This window comes from Equus asinus, unplaced genomic scaffold, assembly GCF_041296235.1.
Source record: "Equus asinus isolate D_3611 breed Donkey unplaced genomic scaffold, EquAss-T2T_v2 contig_3, whole genome shotgun sequence".
NCBI lineage: Eukaryota > Metazoa > Chordata > Mammalia > Perissodactyla > Equidae > Equus > Equus asinus.
In genome coordinates, this window is record NW_027224960.1 from 1,165,710 (window position 1) to 1,180,554 (window position 14,845).

Below are 14,845 nucleotides of genomic sequence, written 5' to 3' on the forward strand. Positions count from 1 at the left end.
TGTTTATATGCTGGTATATTAATAGTCATAATATTATGCTGGAATATCTGTATTGTATTTTCTGATGTCCTTACGAAAATATTATGCATTCACTTGTATAGCGTCAGAGAAAGTCCTAAATGTCCGTGTGTATTTTCATACGACAAAGAAAAATCATTACCCCAGTATAAATCCCCATTGCCACGGCAAACCCATTAGGAAGTGGGCAAGAAGAGCAGATGAGCATGCCTCCACAAGACAGGGACCCATGGCTAATCTTACACAGACACCCTTCAGCTTCCTCAGGGCCTGAAATATAAAAATAGACATACGAAATAACCCTCTAAAGACACACAGAGAGAATGACATTAAATGCTTTTTCTTCAGTGTTCAGACTGTCTGGATCATCCATCATGAATTTTCCAGGTAATGAGTTTTATTTAACAAACATTTCAGTGTTCTAAGTGTTTTAGAGTTGGCTTATTAGTCCTCATAGCAACCTATGACACAGGGGATAATATTATCATCATTGTTTAGATTTTCTCATCCAAAAAGGCACAAGTTAAAGCTGTTCTCCAAGATCATGAAATTAGTGAGTGGTGGAGCTTGGTTTGAGCTCGGCCAGGCTGCTTTCAGAGTCTGTGCTCATAACCTCCACACTAGCTGATCTAACCGTCTCGGTGTTGGCCATATGTATAATTTGTGGCCCCAGAATGAACCTGATGTAAAGGCAATCCTCAAGAACATTCATTCCTGCTTTCAAAAGCAAACACGAAAAAAGCACACTTTGAGACTCATTCTGTATGCTAGGCAGTTTTCTGAGCCAGCATAGTTAGTCCTAAACACTCGTATAGGGCTTTCCACACCAAAAATATGATGTCTTCTCTCTCACAACCCTTATTTATAACTACGGCCTGTATCTCTGTCAGAGAAAAGGGGAGCCTTTATTCTTGGTGCTGTCCCTAGATAGACAGTAACTCCACCTTTCTCCAAGAGAGAGTATGGGAACATCTTTTGGGGACAGTCCTGTATGAAATAAATTTCATTCTGTCGTTCTGAATGCTGTGCAAAGTGTCCACATCCATTTCCTAAAGCTCAGTCATTCTAAATACTTGCAATATTGGAAGAACAAAATTCCAAGTCAATAATTAGAAATTTATACTTCAATACCTGTGGATCAAGCCCAAGGCCAGCACGAACCAATATGACAGATAGTGCTATGCTTCTCAAAGCGGAAGACCACTTCTGCTTGATCTGTACGTTATCATTGATGACAGGGATATTTCTGATGAGAAACCCAGCAAGCAGCATGCCTGGGATGGAGAAATCAAACAAATCTTTAGTTTTCAAATACAGAAAATATTTTCAGTACTTTAGATGTAGAAGAGACTATCCCAGGATTATAATCCCAGGAACCACTTCTTTTATGCTTAGTCCTTAGATGAAATTATGTCAAACTTTTAATGAAAAAAAAAATTACAGGAGCTAAGAAAAGGCTTTAATATGCAGATAAAAATGAAAGATTAGAATAATTAATAATTCATTAATAATTGAACCTGAAAGAGAGAAACAGGATGTAGTATTTGGGTAGAAAGTATGATCAAATTCTGAATATAAAATGTTTTAATACAAGGCCCAATTCAGTCATCTCTTTGTATGCAAACAGCAGAAAGATTCTAAAATTATTTACCATGCCAGATTACTTGAAATATCAATACCTATATGGGCTCTATTTTACCTATTTTCAAACCAGATAATTTAATAAAAAACATATAACCTGCTTTGCAAAGGCTTAGAAGTGAGTTATCATGAAATAGACATTGTTCTGTCATGTCAGCTGGTGACTCTTCTTTCCTTCAGCCATTCAACATTTATCAAATGCCTTCGGTACTTTCGACACTATAGTAGGTATTAGAGATATTGCAATGAACAAAGGCTCAGTACTATCCCTCAACAAGCTTTCAGTCTATGGGGGCAACCTCAATTTTATGGAAGCATGAGGAGGCCTTATACAAGCTGAGACAAGGAAGGGTGAGTCAGCAGGGGCCAAAGAAGGGGAAGGGGAATGAAGAAGGGGCTGGAGAAGTTGAGAAGTTTCTGGGAGAAATAACAGTTTCTTCCAAGGTATGAAGGGAAAGTGTGACACATTCTGGGAACTGCAAGTAGTTGAGTGTGCCTGAGGAAGCCGGGTAGTTTGTCAGAGAATCCTGCCCTCCCTGATACCACATGCCCAGATAGGGGAAGGATTTCTCCTCAGAGACTGCAAGCCGTCCACACTCCGTTCTTCTCCAGCAGGACTCTTTTCTTACCACGTCCTTATATGGACCACACTTCAAAGGACTAAATAAATTTACTAACTTTGGGTTGTTTTATATGTAAGCTATGAGAATAGAGATGAATTACAAGTATAGCTTTTTGTGACTTGTTCCAGACACCATTAGGCAAGGAAGCATCTCTTCCAGGCATTTCTCATTGCTGCCATTTAATCTAGAAGAAGTTATGAATTCTGCAGTCATGATCTTTCTAGAATTTTTGAAAGTAAGAACCAGCCTACAATAGCTGTTTTTAAAAGAATAATAATATATTTGCTCATGATAAAATTAAACCATGACAGACAATGTAAAGTGACCAGTACATGTCCTACCCCAAGTGCAACTTTCCAGCTTCATTCCCCAAAGGTTTCCACTGTCCAGAGTTTTCTGTGCCCTTCCAGAAAGTTTCTCTACCTATTAAAGCATGCTTCTCTGTGTGTGTGTACGTGTGCTCTTTTGCACTGGACACAAATGAGAGCATGTTTAAATACCATTGTATAATCTGTTTCTTTTCCACTTAACAATATATCGTGGACATATTCCCAATGATGCACATATATATTTGCCTTGTTTTTTTTAATAGTTGGAATAGTTTCTCGTTGTGTGGAAGTACCATAATTTTTGGACTAAGTAAGGGACTTGAAGGAACTTTCCAGACTTTTCATTACAAACAGTGCTGAAATGAGCACAGTATTTATTAACTGCATGCCAGACCCTTACTCTACCCTGGTAATGCAGAGGCGAGCTACACCAACATGGGCCTTGTCCACATAGAGCTTACATATTTGTAGGTTTGTGCAAGTATATCCATAGGATAATTCTTAGCAGTGGAAATGTTAGGCTCCAGGGTACAGTGTATATCATTTTTATAGATATTAATGAATTACCAGCAAAAAATGCTGCACTAACCTTACATTTCATTAATTTGTCAACAGTTCTTTACTGAAACTTAAAATGTGAATCTAAACCAGCCCTAAATTGATTATAGCATACAACTACCTGAAATCAAAAGGAATAATAGTCTAATAAGAACTCACAAATATGTAGGAGTTTCTTTTGGAGTTTTGGAGGGGATGAAGGAGCATTTTTCATTTCTGAGATGAATGTACAAACAATTTCCCTGAGACAGTTCTGTTTGCCGATGGCCTCCGTTGATGTGGCCACCTGACTGTGATTAGGAAGGCGCCCCCTCTGGCCTCTGAGCCCCTGGGGGGGCCTTTCCCTTGGGTGTGGAGAAAAGAATACCTTCTTTGATAAGGAGTATTCTTCTTTCCTCCTTAATTTCTATTACGGAAATTTTTTAAAACATGCAAAAATTATCAATACATGGCCAATCTTATTTCATCTACTCTCAAGTTATTTTGAAGCAAATCATTATTGAAAAAAATTTCCAGCAACCCAGACCATCAGCAAAGGAAACAGTGTCCTAGGAAAGTTGTTTTCACATTCATTTTTGGAATAAAAAATGCTCCTTCATCCTCCATCTCTGGCAATTATTTCAATGAATTTTTAAAAATATGGAATAGGCAATCACCACACATGTCTGCCTTAACAAGTCTTCTTTATGGATTCAGATAATGTTTCAGTTTTAGATACTGGCCCTAATACGCTAAGAGCCAGTAAACTTCTGTCACAAGCGTACCACTATAGAAAGGGATGGTAAGACACATTACGTACGTGACTTTTAAGAATGATTTCAGTGACCTCAGGAGATTTCATGTAATCACAAAGCCCAAGGATTTATCATTTTGCAACATGTGTATTTTGCTTGTTGCAATAACAGGCATGGAGTGGAAAAGAGAAGGATGAGGTGTAAAGGGCCTTTTCATGGCGTCTAGAACAGTAGTCCTCAACTTAGGTTGCATATTAGAATCACCTGGGGAGCTTTTAAAAATTCTGATACCCAGGGCTACTCCATTCAATTAGTTCAGAATCTCTGGGGTGGGTCCCAGGCATCAGCTTTTTAAAAAATTTCCCAGATGATTCCTACGTGCAGCCAGGTTTGAAAACTTATGATTTTTCTGTGGAAAGTGTGGTCTTTGAGCTTATTAGAAAGGCAGAATCTCAGGCCTCACCCCAGACCTACTGAATTAGAGTCTGCATTTTAACAAGATCCAAGGTCATTCTCTGGATAATAAAGTGTGAGAAGCTCTGACTTAGATGCAGGGGTTAGTAAACATTTTCTGTAAAGGGCCATACAAGAAACACTGCAGGCTTTGTGGGCCACATGGTGTCTGTTATAAGTTCTCAGCCCTGCCACTGTAGTATAAAAGCAGCCACAGACAATATGTAAATGAATGAGCATGAGTGTGCTCCAATAAGATCTTATTTACAAGAAGAGATGGTTTGCCAACCCTTTATCATAGCACACAGGCATATTTAGAAACAGCCCCCCTTTTGTTTTTTGGTGAGGAAGATTTGCCCTGAGCTAACATCTGTGCCAAGCTTCCCCTATTTTGTATGTGGGACACCACCACAGCATAGCTGACAAGGGTGTAGTCCACAGCCAGGACCGGAACCCACGAACCTGGGCCACTGAAGCAGAGTGCACGGAACTCAACCACTACACCACCGGGCTGGCCTAGAAACAACCCATTGTCATAATAATTCAATTAAAAACTTTAACAAAAAGCACCCATGATAAACAATATGAATTAAGTGAAATAACTTGAATTTTACCTAAATTGAAAAATATATTGAGAAACAGTGTAGAGTAAGATGTAAATAATTCTACTTCTTTTTACATTTAGTTTCAATTGCTCACCACAAATTCACAAGAAAATAATTTTGGTCTATGTTAACCAATCCTGAGGTCCTCACTAATAGAAAAAAATTTTTACTTAGGAAATGTGTGTGTGTGGGGGGGTCTGGCCCTGTGGCTGAGTGGTTAAGTTCATGCACTCTGCTTTGGCAGCCCAGGGTCTCACTGGTTCGCATCCTGTGCACTGACCTAGCACCGCTCATCAGGCCATGCTGAGGTGGTGTCCCACATAGAGGAACTGGAAGAACCGACAACTGGAATATACAACTATGTACTGGGGGGCCTTGAGGAGAAGAAGAAATAAAAAAAAAAAGAAGATTGGCAACAGATGTTAGCCGAGGGCCAATCTTTTGAAATAAAAAAAGGAGATGTGTGCAAATATGCATGTGTAAAAGGTACATGGTTTTTAAATAAAACTTAATGATTTATAAATCTGTGAGAAAGGGACACAAAATGTCTTTTGTGGTATACTGAAAGTAGTACACTGAAATTTTGTAATATGGAATTTTTAAAAGAAACATTAAAGATATAATACCTAGTTTTAAGACTAATTTTTACGTGTCGTATCTGCACAGTTCTCATGGCCTCTGGAAGAATAGTTTTGTAATACATGTTGGAACTTCACTCGTTTGTCAATGATGTGAGTGACTGACAACATATTAAGCCCTGGGCTGCAGCATTTGCTGATTTCTGTATTACAGATACTTCTACCAGGGCTGATGTTAACCTACCAACCTGACGTCATTGAACGTGGAGCTGGGAACAGATGGGCAGTGACACACCGTGATATAGTATTTCCATAATCTCAAGAGGAGAGATAAGAGGAAAATGTAGTAAAATAATTAAGAAGTGATTGGTTTTGAGTATTGCTCTTGTGTTTAATGCAAGTTATTTAATTGTAAGTATATATAATTTAATTTTCAAATTGCTGTTTACCAACTGGCTCATAAAACTCATCACAATTTAACAATCAGCTTTAAGGGCCAGCACAGCAAATACAGAAATAGTTTATTCCTTTATTTCCCAAACTACTATTTTAAAAATATGATTTACTCTGAAGGACACAGGAAGTGTTTGGTACTTACCAAGAAGAGGAGGTAGTGGAGGCAACGTAGGTAACTTAATGAGCCCCAAAAGTTTCCCTCCAAAGATGGCACAATAGAACAGGATTATAATTCCAAATAGGTTTCCTCCAGGAAGACATTCACTGCCAGTAATTGACCACACTACAGCCCACAGAAGAACAAGGATGGTAACTGAAATAAACCAGGAAAACTTCTATCAATAAGTTGTCATATGTCGGTTTTGATATAATCTAAAAGTTTTTAAAAATAAATACTGAATACACATACAAATATTTACAACCATGTGTAAGTTTTGAAGAACACCAGTGATATGAACAACTGGGTAATTACCAACCATCTGAAGAAATAGGATACTACCAGTGCCTTGAAGGCACCTCTGTGTTCCTCTTAATCCCATCCCCCATCGCCTTCCACACTGCTACAACTACTACCTTGAACTTTTTTCTTTTTACCATTCCCTTATTATTCTTTTTAATTTTACTATAAATATATCAGTAGTTAATAAAAAGAGAAACAATCACTATCTTTAACCTCTTCACAGGAGCATGAGAATACTTGAACAACCACACTCCCCTATTTTAGCTCTGCCTTGAATTAAACATTAGCATTGTTTCTCTTCTATGTTGACGTTTGTTTAGAATTACTCAGATACTTACCTTTTTGGGGGGGCCATCATTCATTGTGGCACCTCAAACCTTTCCTCTGGGACAATCATCTGGTTACCTGAAGTATTTGCTTTAGTAGAGGCATTTCTGTTAGAATGCAAAATATGTTTCCCTGTTTCAAAAACCTTGTGTTCTACAAAATCAGACACTGAAAACAAAAAGACTTATGGGAAAAACAGAGTTGGAGCAGACGACCCAAAACTCAAAACTCAAAACTTGTGACCAAAGCACTAAAAAACAGTAACAATTCTAATACAGTATCAGCACAGTTAAATCTCTACTGACATCGCATCTAAAGTCAGTCTCTTCTTTGCAGACTTAAACCCTGGAACCACACTTCCTTTTTCCCGAGATGTAGAATCTTGAGGGCATTTGCTTTAAATAGAGAGCAGCTCCATCAAAATCTTATGCAGATTGTAGCTTATTCATCAAACAAAGGTTTGTTTGTTTTTAACTGAGGGAAAAGTGTTGGCAGCTTCTTCACCTGTACTGTCAGCTTCTTCATCCACGTGTGGTTTCATTAGATAGCTTAACATTGTGGGAAGTTTAAAAAGTCTTTGAAGCCCCTAAACCAGCAACTAACTGCCCAAAAAGAACGCACTTTCACAGAGATTTCAGCTTTTTAAAAGGTCCTCAAGTTGATAAGGCTTTATCTTTAATTGTAAGAAAACATCTATCTGATTTTTGTTTTCAATTCACTTTGTATTCACTTGCTATTGCTTGATGATGAAAAATACTAAGGTGACAGGAAAAATTATGTACAAAAATGCAAATTCCATCTGGCACTCACACAATTCCCTATTTACCATCGCATAAGAGCTAATTGATGGTACAGAAACTCTCTGTAGCAAAGCATGTTATGTTTCTCATAAGGCTCTGTTGGTAGTAAAGTCTTAGTTTTGTCTGAAATTATCTTCATTTTCATTCTTAAGACAGAGTTTTTCTGCATATACAATTCTAGGTTGAGAGTTACTTTCTCTCAGGTCCTTGAAAATATTACTCTTTGGCTTTCTGGCTTTCATTGCTGCTTTTACGTCTAATTTCTGCTTTTTTAGGGAATTCTTTTTCTTTGGCTGTTTTTAAGATTTTTTCCTTTTCTTTGGTTTTCTGCAATTTCAGTTTGATGTATTTAGGTATGACTTCCTTTCGGTTTGCTTGGGATTTAAGTTTTTCACTAATTCTGGAAAATTCTCAGTCTTCATTTCTTCAAATATTTCCTCTTCTCCATTCTCTATTCTCTTTTTCTGGAACTAAGATCAGACAGTCATACTCTTCTCCATGTTGCTATCCCTCATTTTCACATTTTCCATCTTTGTGTGAACTGCATTCTAGATAATCTCTTCAGATCTCTTACTAGTTCACCAATTCTCTTGTCACTTAACCCACTGCTTCATCTATCCACTGAGTTTTACATTTCAATTACTGTACTATATCTTTCATTTCTAGAAATTCGACTTGGTCGTTAGCAAAATGTTTGTTTATTTTTTAAAAATAGTTCCTTGTTTTGTACTTATATTTGCTATCTCCTCTTTAATTTCTTTACAGATACCAAAAATATTTTCTATTTTCTGATAATGCAAATTTTTGAAATCTCTGTTTCCTTGTGCATGTTGTGATCTTTTAAAATTTGTTGTGACAGTGACCTCTTCCTTGGAACTTTACCTTTGGGGATTGTTGGAGCCTTAGGTTGAATGTGAGTTTTCCTGGATCGGATCTGCATTTGCTTCTACCATGTGCTTAGAAGCTTCCAATCTGGGATCACTTTTAGATATATTTTCAGCTTGTGTTTTTTATGTGAATTTGGAGCACAGATCAGCATGGAGTTACACATTTTTAGTGGGACGCTCCTCTCCCCCAGCCAGCACCATAGTTGAGATAGGTGTGGGTGCAGGCCCCATCTGCAGCTGCCACGCTGGGCTCCAGCTTTGTGTGGGTGAGGGAGGATGAATGCTCCTGAGACTTCTGCCCACCTGGACCAGCTCCAGCGCAGCCCCCTATGCTCTCAGGGCCTCAGAATGACTCTCAAGCTCACAGGTGTTTTGCAGAAGCCTCCAGGGTGAAGGCCAGCTTGAGTGCATATTTATCTCCTCTGCTCAGTTTGGTTTTGGTGTCCAATGACTTCCTGTTTTCTTCACAGAAAAAAGGTACATTTAAAAAGACTTAAAATACTGTTTTCATCTTGGCATAAGTGAGAGAATTGTTCACTGAATCTTGTCTACCATACTGCTAGAGACTGAATCTAATGCCCCAGTTTTTACATCCTCACAGAATTCTTCCTGATTTTCTAGGCTTATGATGATGTTACAATGAAATAAATAACTTAAGGCCTTCAGTATTTTCCAGTTGGCTATAGGGGCTGAAATTTCTATACAGTATTGAAGGTATAATGGGAAAGTAGGAATTACCAGCTACTAAATTTTACTGTATCACAGCATGAACCTGATTTTATACTAAATTCAGCAAGGTAGTTTTCTACTTCAAGACCACTTTTAAAAAAAATCTCTAATTTTCCTTTCCTCTCCCATACTCAAAATTCAGTTCTAAATACACAGTAAATATATGTGTATAAGGTTTCTCTAAATCATCTTTAATTTAGTTAATAATTTACTTCTCATTTATGATTTTGGAAAATCATTTTTTCACATGTAAGATTGACTTCTTAAGACAAATACTTATGTATTCTGAATGGGCACAGGAAGGAGTATAGGAGAAAGCCCTCTTGTGAGCCTCAGGAACAGAAGTACAGAAAACAAGAGAAGAGGTGCTCACACACGTGAGTCCACTTCTCAGGCAGCTGATGGACAACGATTACAGAACTCAAAACAGTGAGTCTCCAGACCACATCGTTCATTTACACCTTTCCTATGTCAATCTGTATCAGTTTTCCTGTAAATGTTTTAACTAGAAATGTGCCATAATTTGAAGGGTAAAAGTTTAAAAAAATAATAAAAAGGACAGAAAAGGTATTAAATTATCTGTTGCCTTATGAACTAGTGTACATTTTGGAACCTGGTTTTCTCCATGTGTTTTAAATAAAGTTTGAGATTTTTTTCTCATGCTAGTTTAGAAAATTAACTAATTTCAGTAAAAACATATCCAGAGTCTAAAGTATAACATACCATTGTTCCAGTTGAGAATGGTAAAATGTCTTTCATTTTCATTTCGTGAGCTTCAGAGCGTACATACACACACAGGTACATTCACACACTTCTTTTTTGAACAAAAAACAGCATTACTGAATCTGAACATCCATTTATTAATCAAATTGATATCAGCTTAATGTTTGGCTGCCTCCAAAGACCAAATCCATTCCTAAAAGACAAATATACCCCAACTCTAACAATATCCAAAATTGTGCTGAGATAAATTCTCAAGGAAAAATCTTCCAAATATTTTTTTTTTTAAATTGAGATTCATAATAGTTTGCATCATTGTGAAATTTCAGTTGTACATTATTTCTTGTCTGTCACCACATAAGTGCTTCCCTTCATCTCGTGCCCACCCTCCAGCCCCCTTCCCCTGGTAACCACTGAACTATTTTCTTTGTCCATGTGTTTGTTTATGTTCTGCATATAAGTGAAATCATATGGTGTTTGTCTTTCTTAGTCTGGCTTATTTCGCTTAGCAAATAATACCCTGCAGGTCCATCCATGTTGTTGCAAATGGGAAGATTTTGTCTTTTTATGGCTTAGTAGTATTCCATTGTATATATGTACCACATCTTCTTTATCCAGTCATTGATCGTTGCGTACTTGGATTGTTTCCATGTTTGGCTATTGTGCATAGCGCTGCAATGAACACAAGGGTGCATATGTTACTTTGGATTGTTGATTTCAAGTTGTTTGGGTAGATACCCAGTAGTGGCATAGCTGGGTCACATGGTAGTTCTATTTTTAGTTTTTTGAGGAATCTCCATACTGTCTTGCATAGTGGCTGCACCAGTTTGCATTCCCGCCAGCAGTGGATGAGGGTTCCCTTTTCTCTACATCCTGTCCAACATTTGTTGTTTTTGGTCTTGGCAATTACAGCCATTCTGACTGGTGTAAGGAGATATCTCATTGTAGTTTTGATTTGTATTTCCCTAACAATTAGTGATGTTGAGCGTCTTTTCACGTGCCTGTTGGCCATCTGTATATCTACCTTTGAAAATGTCTGTTCATATCCTCTGCCCACTTTTTGATCGGGTTGTTTGTTTTTTTTTGTTGAGGTGTGTGAGTTCTTTATGTACTTTGGATATCAACCCCTTGTTTGATAAATGATTTGCAAATATTTTCTCCTAGTTGGTGGGTTGTCTTTTCATTTTGTTGATGGTTTCCTTTGCTTTGTAGAAGCTTTTTAGTCTGATGTAGTCCCATTTGTTACCTTTTTCTTTTGTTCCCCTTACCCGAGTAGACACGGTATTCAAAAAGATGTGGCTAAGACCAAAGTCAAAGAGTGTACTGCCTGTTTTTTCTTGTAGGGGTTTTACGGTTTCAGTTCTTACATTCAAATCTTTAATCCATTTGGAGTTAATTTTTGTGTGTGGTGAAAGATAATGGTCTACTTTCATTCTCTTGCATGTAGCTGTCCAGTTTTCCCAACGCCATTTATTGAAGAGACTTTCCTTTCTCCATTCTTTGCTCCTTTGTCAAAGATTAACTGTCCATAGATGTGTGGTTTTATTTCTGGGCTTTCAATTTTGATCCATTGATCTGTTTGTTTTGGTGCCACTACCACGCTGTTTTGATTACTGTAGCTTTGTAGTATGTTTTAAAGTCAGGGTTGTGATACCTCCAGCTTTGTTCTTTTTTCTCAGGATTGCTTTGGCTATTTGGGGTCTTTTGTTGTTTCATATAAATTTTTGAATTCTTTGTTCTATTTTTGTGAAGAATGTCATTGGGATTCTGATTGGGATTGCACTGAATCTGTAGATTGCTTTAGGTAGTATGGACATTTTGACTATGTTTCTTCTTCCAACCCATGTGCATGGAAAATCTTTCCATTTCTTTACATCTTCCTCAATTTCTTTCAGTAATGACTTATAGTTTTCAGTGTACACATCTTTCACCTACTTGGTTAAGTTTATTTCTAGGTATTTTATTCTTTTTCTTGCAGCTGTAAATGGGATTGTATTCTTGATTTCTTTTCCTGCTAGTTCATTGTTAGCGTATAGGAATGCAACTGATTTTTTAAAATTGATTTTGTACCCTGCAACTTTGCTGTAGTTGTTGATTATTTCTAGGAGTTTTCTGGTGGATTCTTTAGGGTTTTCTATATATAGAATCACATCATCTACAAATAGTGAAAGTTTCACTTCTTCCTTTCCAATTTGGATTCCTTTTCTTTTTCTTGCCTAACTGCTCTGGCCAAAACCTCCAGTAATATGTGGAATAAGAGTGGTGAGAGTGGGCACCATTGTCTCGTTCCTGTTCTCAGAGGAATGTCTTTCAGTTTTTCCCCATTGAGTATGATGTTGGCTGTGGGTTTGTCATATATGGCCTTTATTATGTTGAGGTAATTTCCTTTAATACCCATTTTATTGAGAGTTTTTATCATAAATGGATGTTGGCTCTTGTGAAATGCTTTCTCTGCATCTATTGAGATGATCATGTGATTTTTATTCCTCATTTTGTTAATGTGGTGTATCACACTGATTGATTCATGGATGTTGAAGCATCCCTGCATCCCTGGAATGAATCCCACTTGATCATGGTGTATGATTCTTTTAATGTATTGCTGTATTCAGTTTGCCAATATTTTGTTGAGGATTTTTGCATCTAAGTTCATCAGTGATATTGGCATGTAGTTTTCCTTCTTCGTGTTGTCTTTGTCTGGTTTTGGTATCAGGGTAATGTTGGCCTCACAGAATGTGTTAGGAAATGTTCCCTCTTCTTCAATTTTTCAGAATAGTTTGAGGAGAATAGGTACTAAATCTTCTTTGAATGTTTGGTACAATTCTCCAGAGAAGCCATCTGGTCTTGGACTTTTGTTTTTTGGGAAGTTTATGATTACTCTTTCAAGCTCTGTACTTGTGATTGGTCTGTTCAGATTCTGTTTCTTATTGATTCAGTTTTGGGAGGTTATATGAGTATAGGAATCCATCCATTTCTTCTAGGTTATCAAATTTGTGGGCATACAGTTTTTCACAATAGTCTCTTATAATCCTTTGTATTTCTGCCGTATCTGTTGTAATTTCTCTTTCATTTCTAATTTTATTTATTTGAGCCTTCTCTCTTTTTTTCTTGTTGAGTCTGGCTAAGGTTCTGTCAATTTTGTTTATCTGCTCAAAGAACCAGCTGTTAGATTCATCAATCCTTTTTACTGCTTTTTTAGTCTATATTTCATTTATTTCTGCTTTGATGTTTATTATTTCCCTCCTTCTGCCGACTTTGGGCTTTATCTGTTCTTCTTTTTCTAGCTCTGTTAGCTGTATGTTAAGATTACTTATTTGAGATTTTTCTTGCTTGTTGAAGTGGGCCTGTGTTGCTATGAATTTCCCTCTCATGACTGCTTTTGCTGCATCCCATAAGAATTGGTATGTTGTATTTTCATTTTCATTTGTCTCCAGTTATTTTTTAATTTCCTCTTTGATTTCTTCAATGATCCAATGGTTGTTCAATAGCATGTCCACATATTTCCGACTTTCCCAGTTTTGTTCTTGTGGTTGATTTCTAGCTTCCTAGCATTGTGGTCAGAAAAGATGGTTGGGATGATTTCAATCTTCTTGAATTTATTGAGGCTGCCTTGCTATCCAACATATGGTCTATCTTTGAGAATGTTCCATGGGCACTTGAGAAGAACGTATATTCCGCTGTTTTTGGATGGAATGCTCTATATATGTCCATTAACTCCATCTGGTCAAGTGTTTCATTTAAATCTGCAATTTCCTTGTTGAATTTCTGTCTGGATGATCTGTCCCTTGAAGTAAGTGTGGTGCTGCGGTCCCCTACTGTGATTGTGTTGCTCTTAATTTCTCCCTGTAGGTCTGTTAATAATCGCTTTATGTACTTTGGTGACCCTGTGCTAGGTGCATATATATTAATAAGTGTTATGTCCTCTCGATGGAATTTCCCTTTTATCGTTAAATACTGCCCCTCCTTGTCTCTCATTGTCTTTTTTAACTTGAAGTCTGCCTTGTCTGATAAAAAGTATGGCAACCCCTGCTTTCTTTTGTTGGCCATTAGCTTGAAGTATTGTCTTCCATCCCTTCACTCTAAGCCTATGTTTGTCTTTGTAGCTGAGGTGCGTTTCCTGGAGGCAGCATATTGTTGGGTCTTGTTTTTTAATCCATCCAGCTACTCTATGTCTTTTGATTGGAGAGTTCAGTCTATTTACATTTAGAGAGATTATTGTTATATGAGGGCTTAATGCTGCCATTTTATCTCGTTTTCTAGTTGTTCTATGATTCCACTGTTTCTCTTCCTTTGCATTTCTGACTGCCATTTCATTTTGTTGGTTTTCCAAGAGGGATTTCTCAGTTCTCTCTCTTTGTGAATTGTGGTTTTGCTCTGATTTTTTTGTTTAGTGGTTACCGTGAGGATTGTATGAAAGATATTGGAGATGAGACAGTCCATTTTCTCATAGCCTCTTATCGCCATTAACCTAAGCAAGTTCCTTCCATTTCCTCTCCCCTTCTGGGTAATTGCTGTTACACAATGTTCTGTTTTTAATTTCCTGAGTTTGTGGCTAAGTTGAAGTGTTTATCATTGCTTCTGATGCTTTCTTTCCCTTTCTCTTTTAAGTTGTAATTGAGTCTTTACCTTCCTATTCTGGTAGAGAGCTGCAGGTTTCTGATCATGTCTGTCTATTTACCTTCTTGCTCAGAGCTTTGTAGACCTTTGCCTTTTTGTTGCCAGTGTGAGGGCATCTTTAATTATTTCTTGTAGGGGAGGTCTGGTGGCAGTGAACTCCCTCAGCTTTTGTTCATCCGGGAAAGCTTTCACTTCTCTATTGTATCTGAGGAAAAGTTTTGCTGGATAGAGTATTCTTGGCTGAAAGTTTTTGTCTTTCAGTATTTTGAATATATTATTCCATTCTCTCCTAGCCTGTGAGGTTTCTGCTGAG

The 14,845-nt window shown here is 37.4% G+C and overlaps 1 pseudogene; it reads right to left on the minus strand.

Moving 5' to 3' along the window:
• The window catches only part of LOC139043592 (sodium/hydrogen exchanger 9B2-like), a 55,126-nt pseudogene that overhangs the window by 23,220 nt on the left and 17,061 nt on the right, over window positions 1–14,845 (minus strand).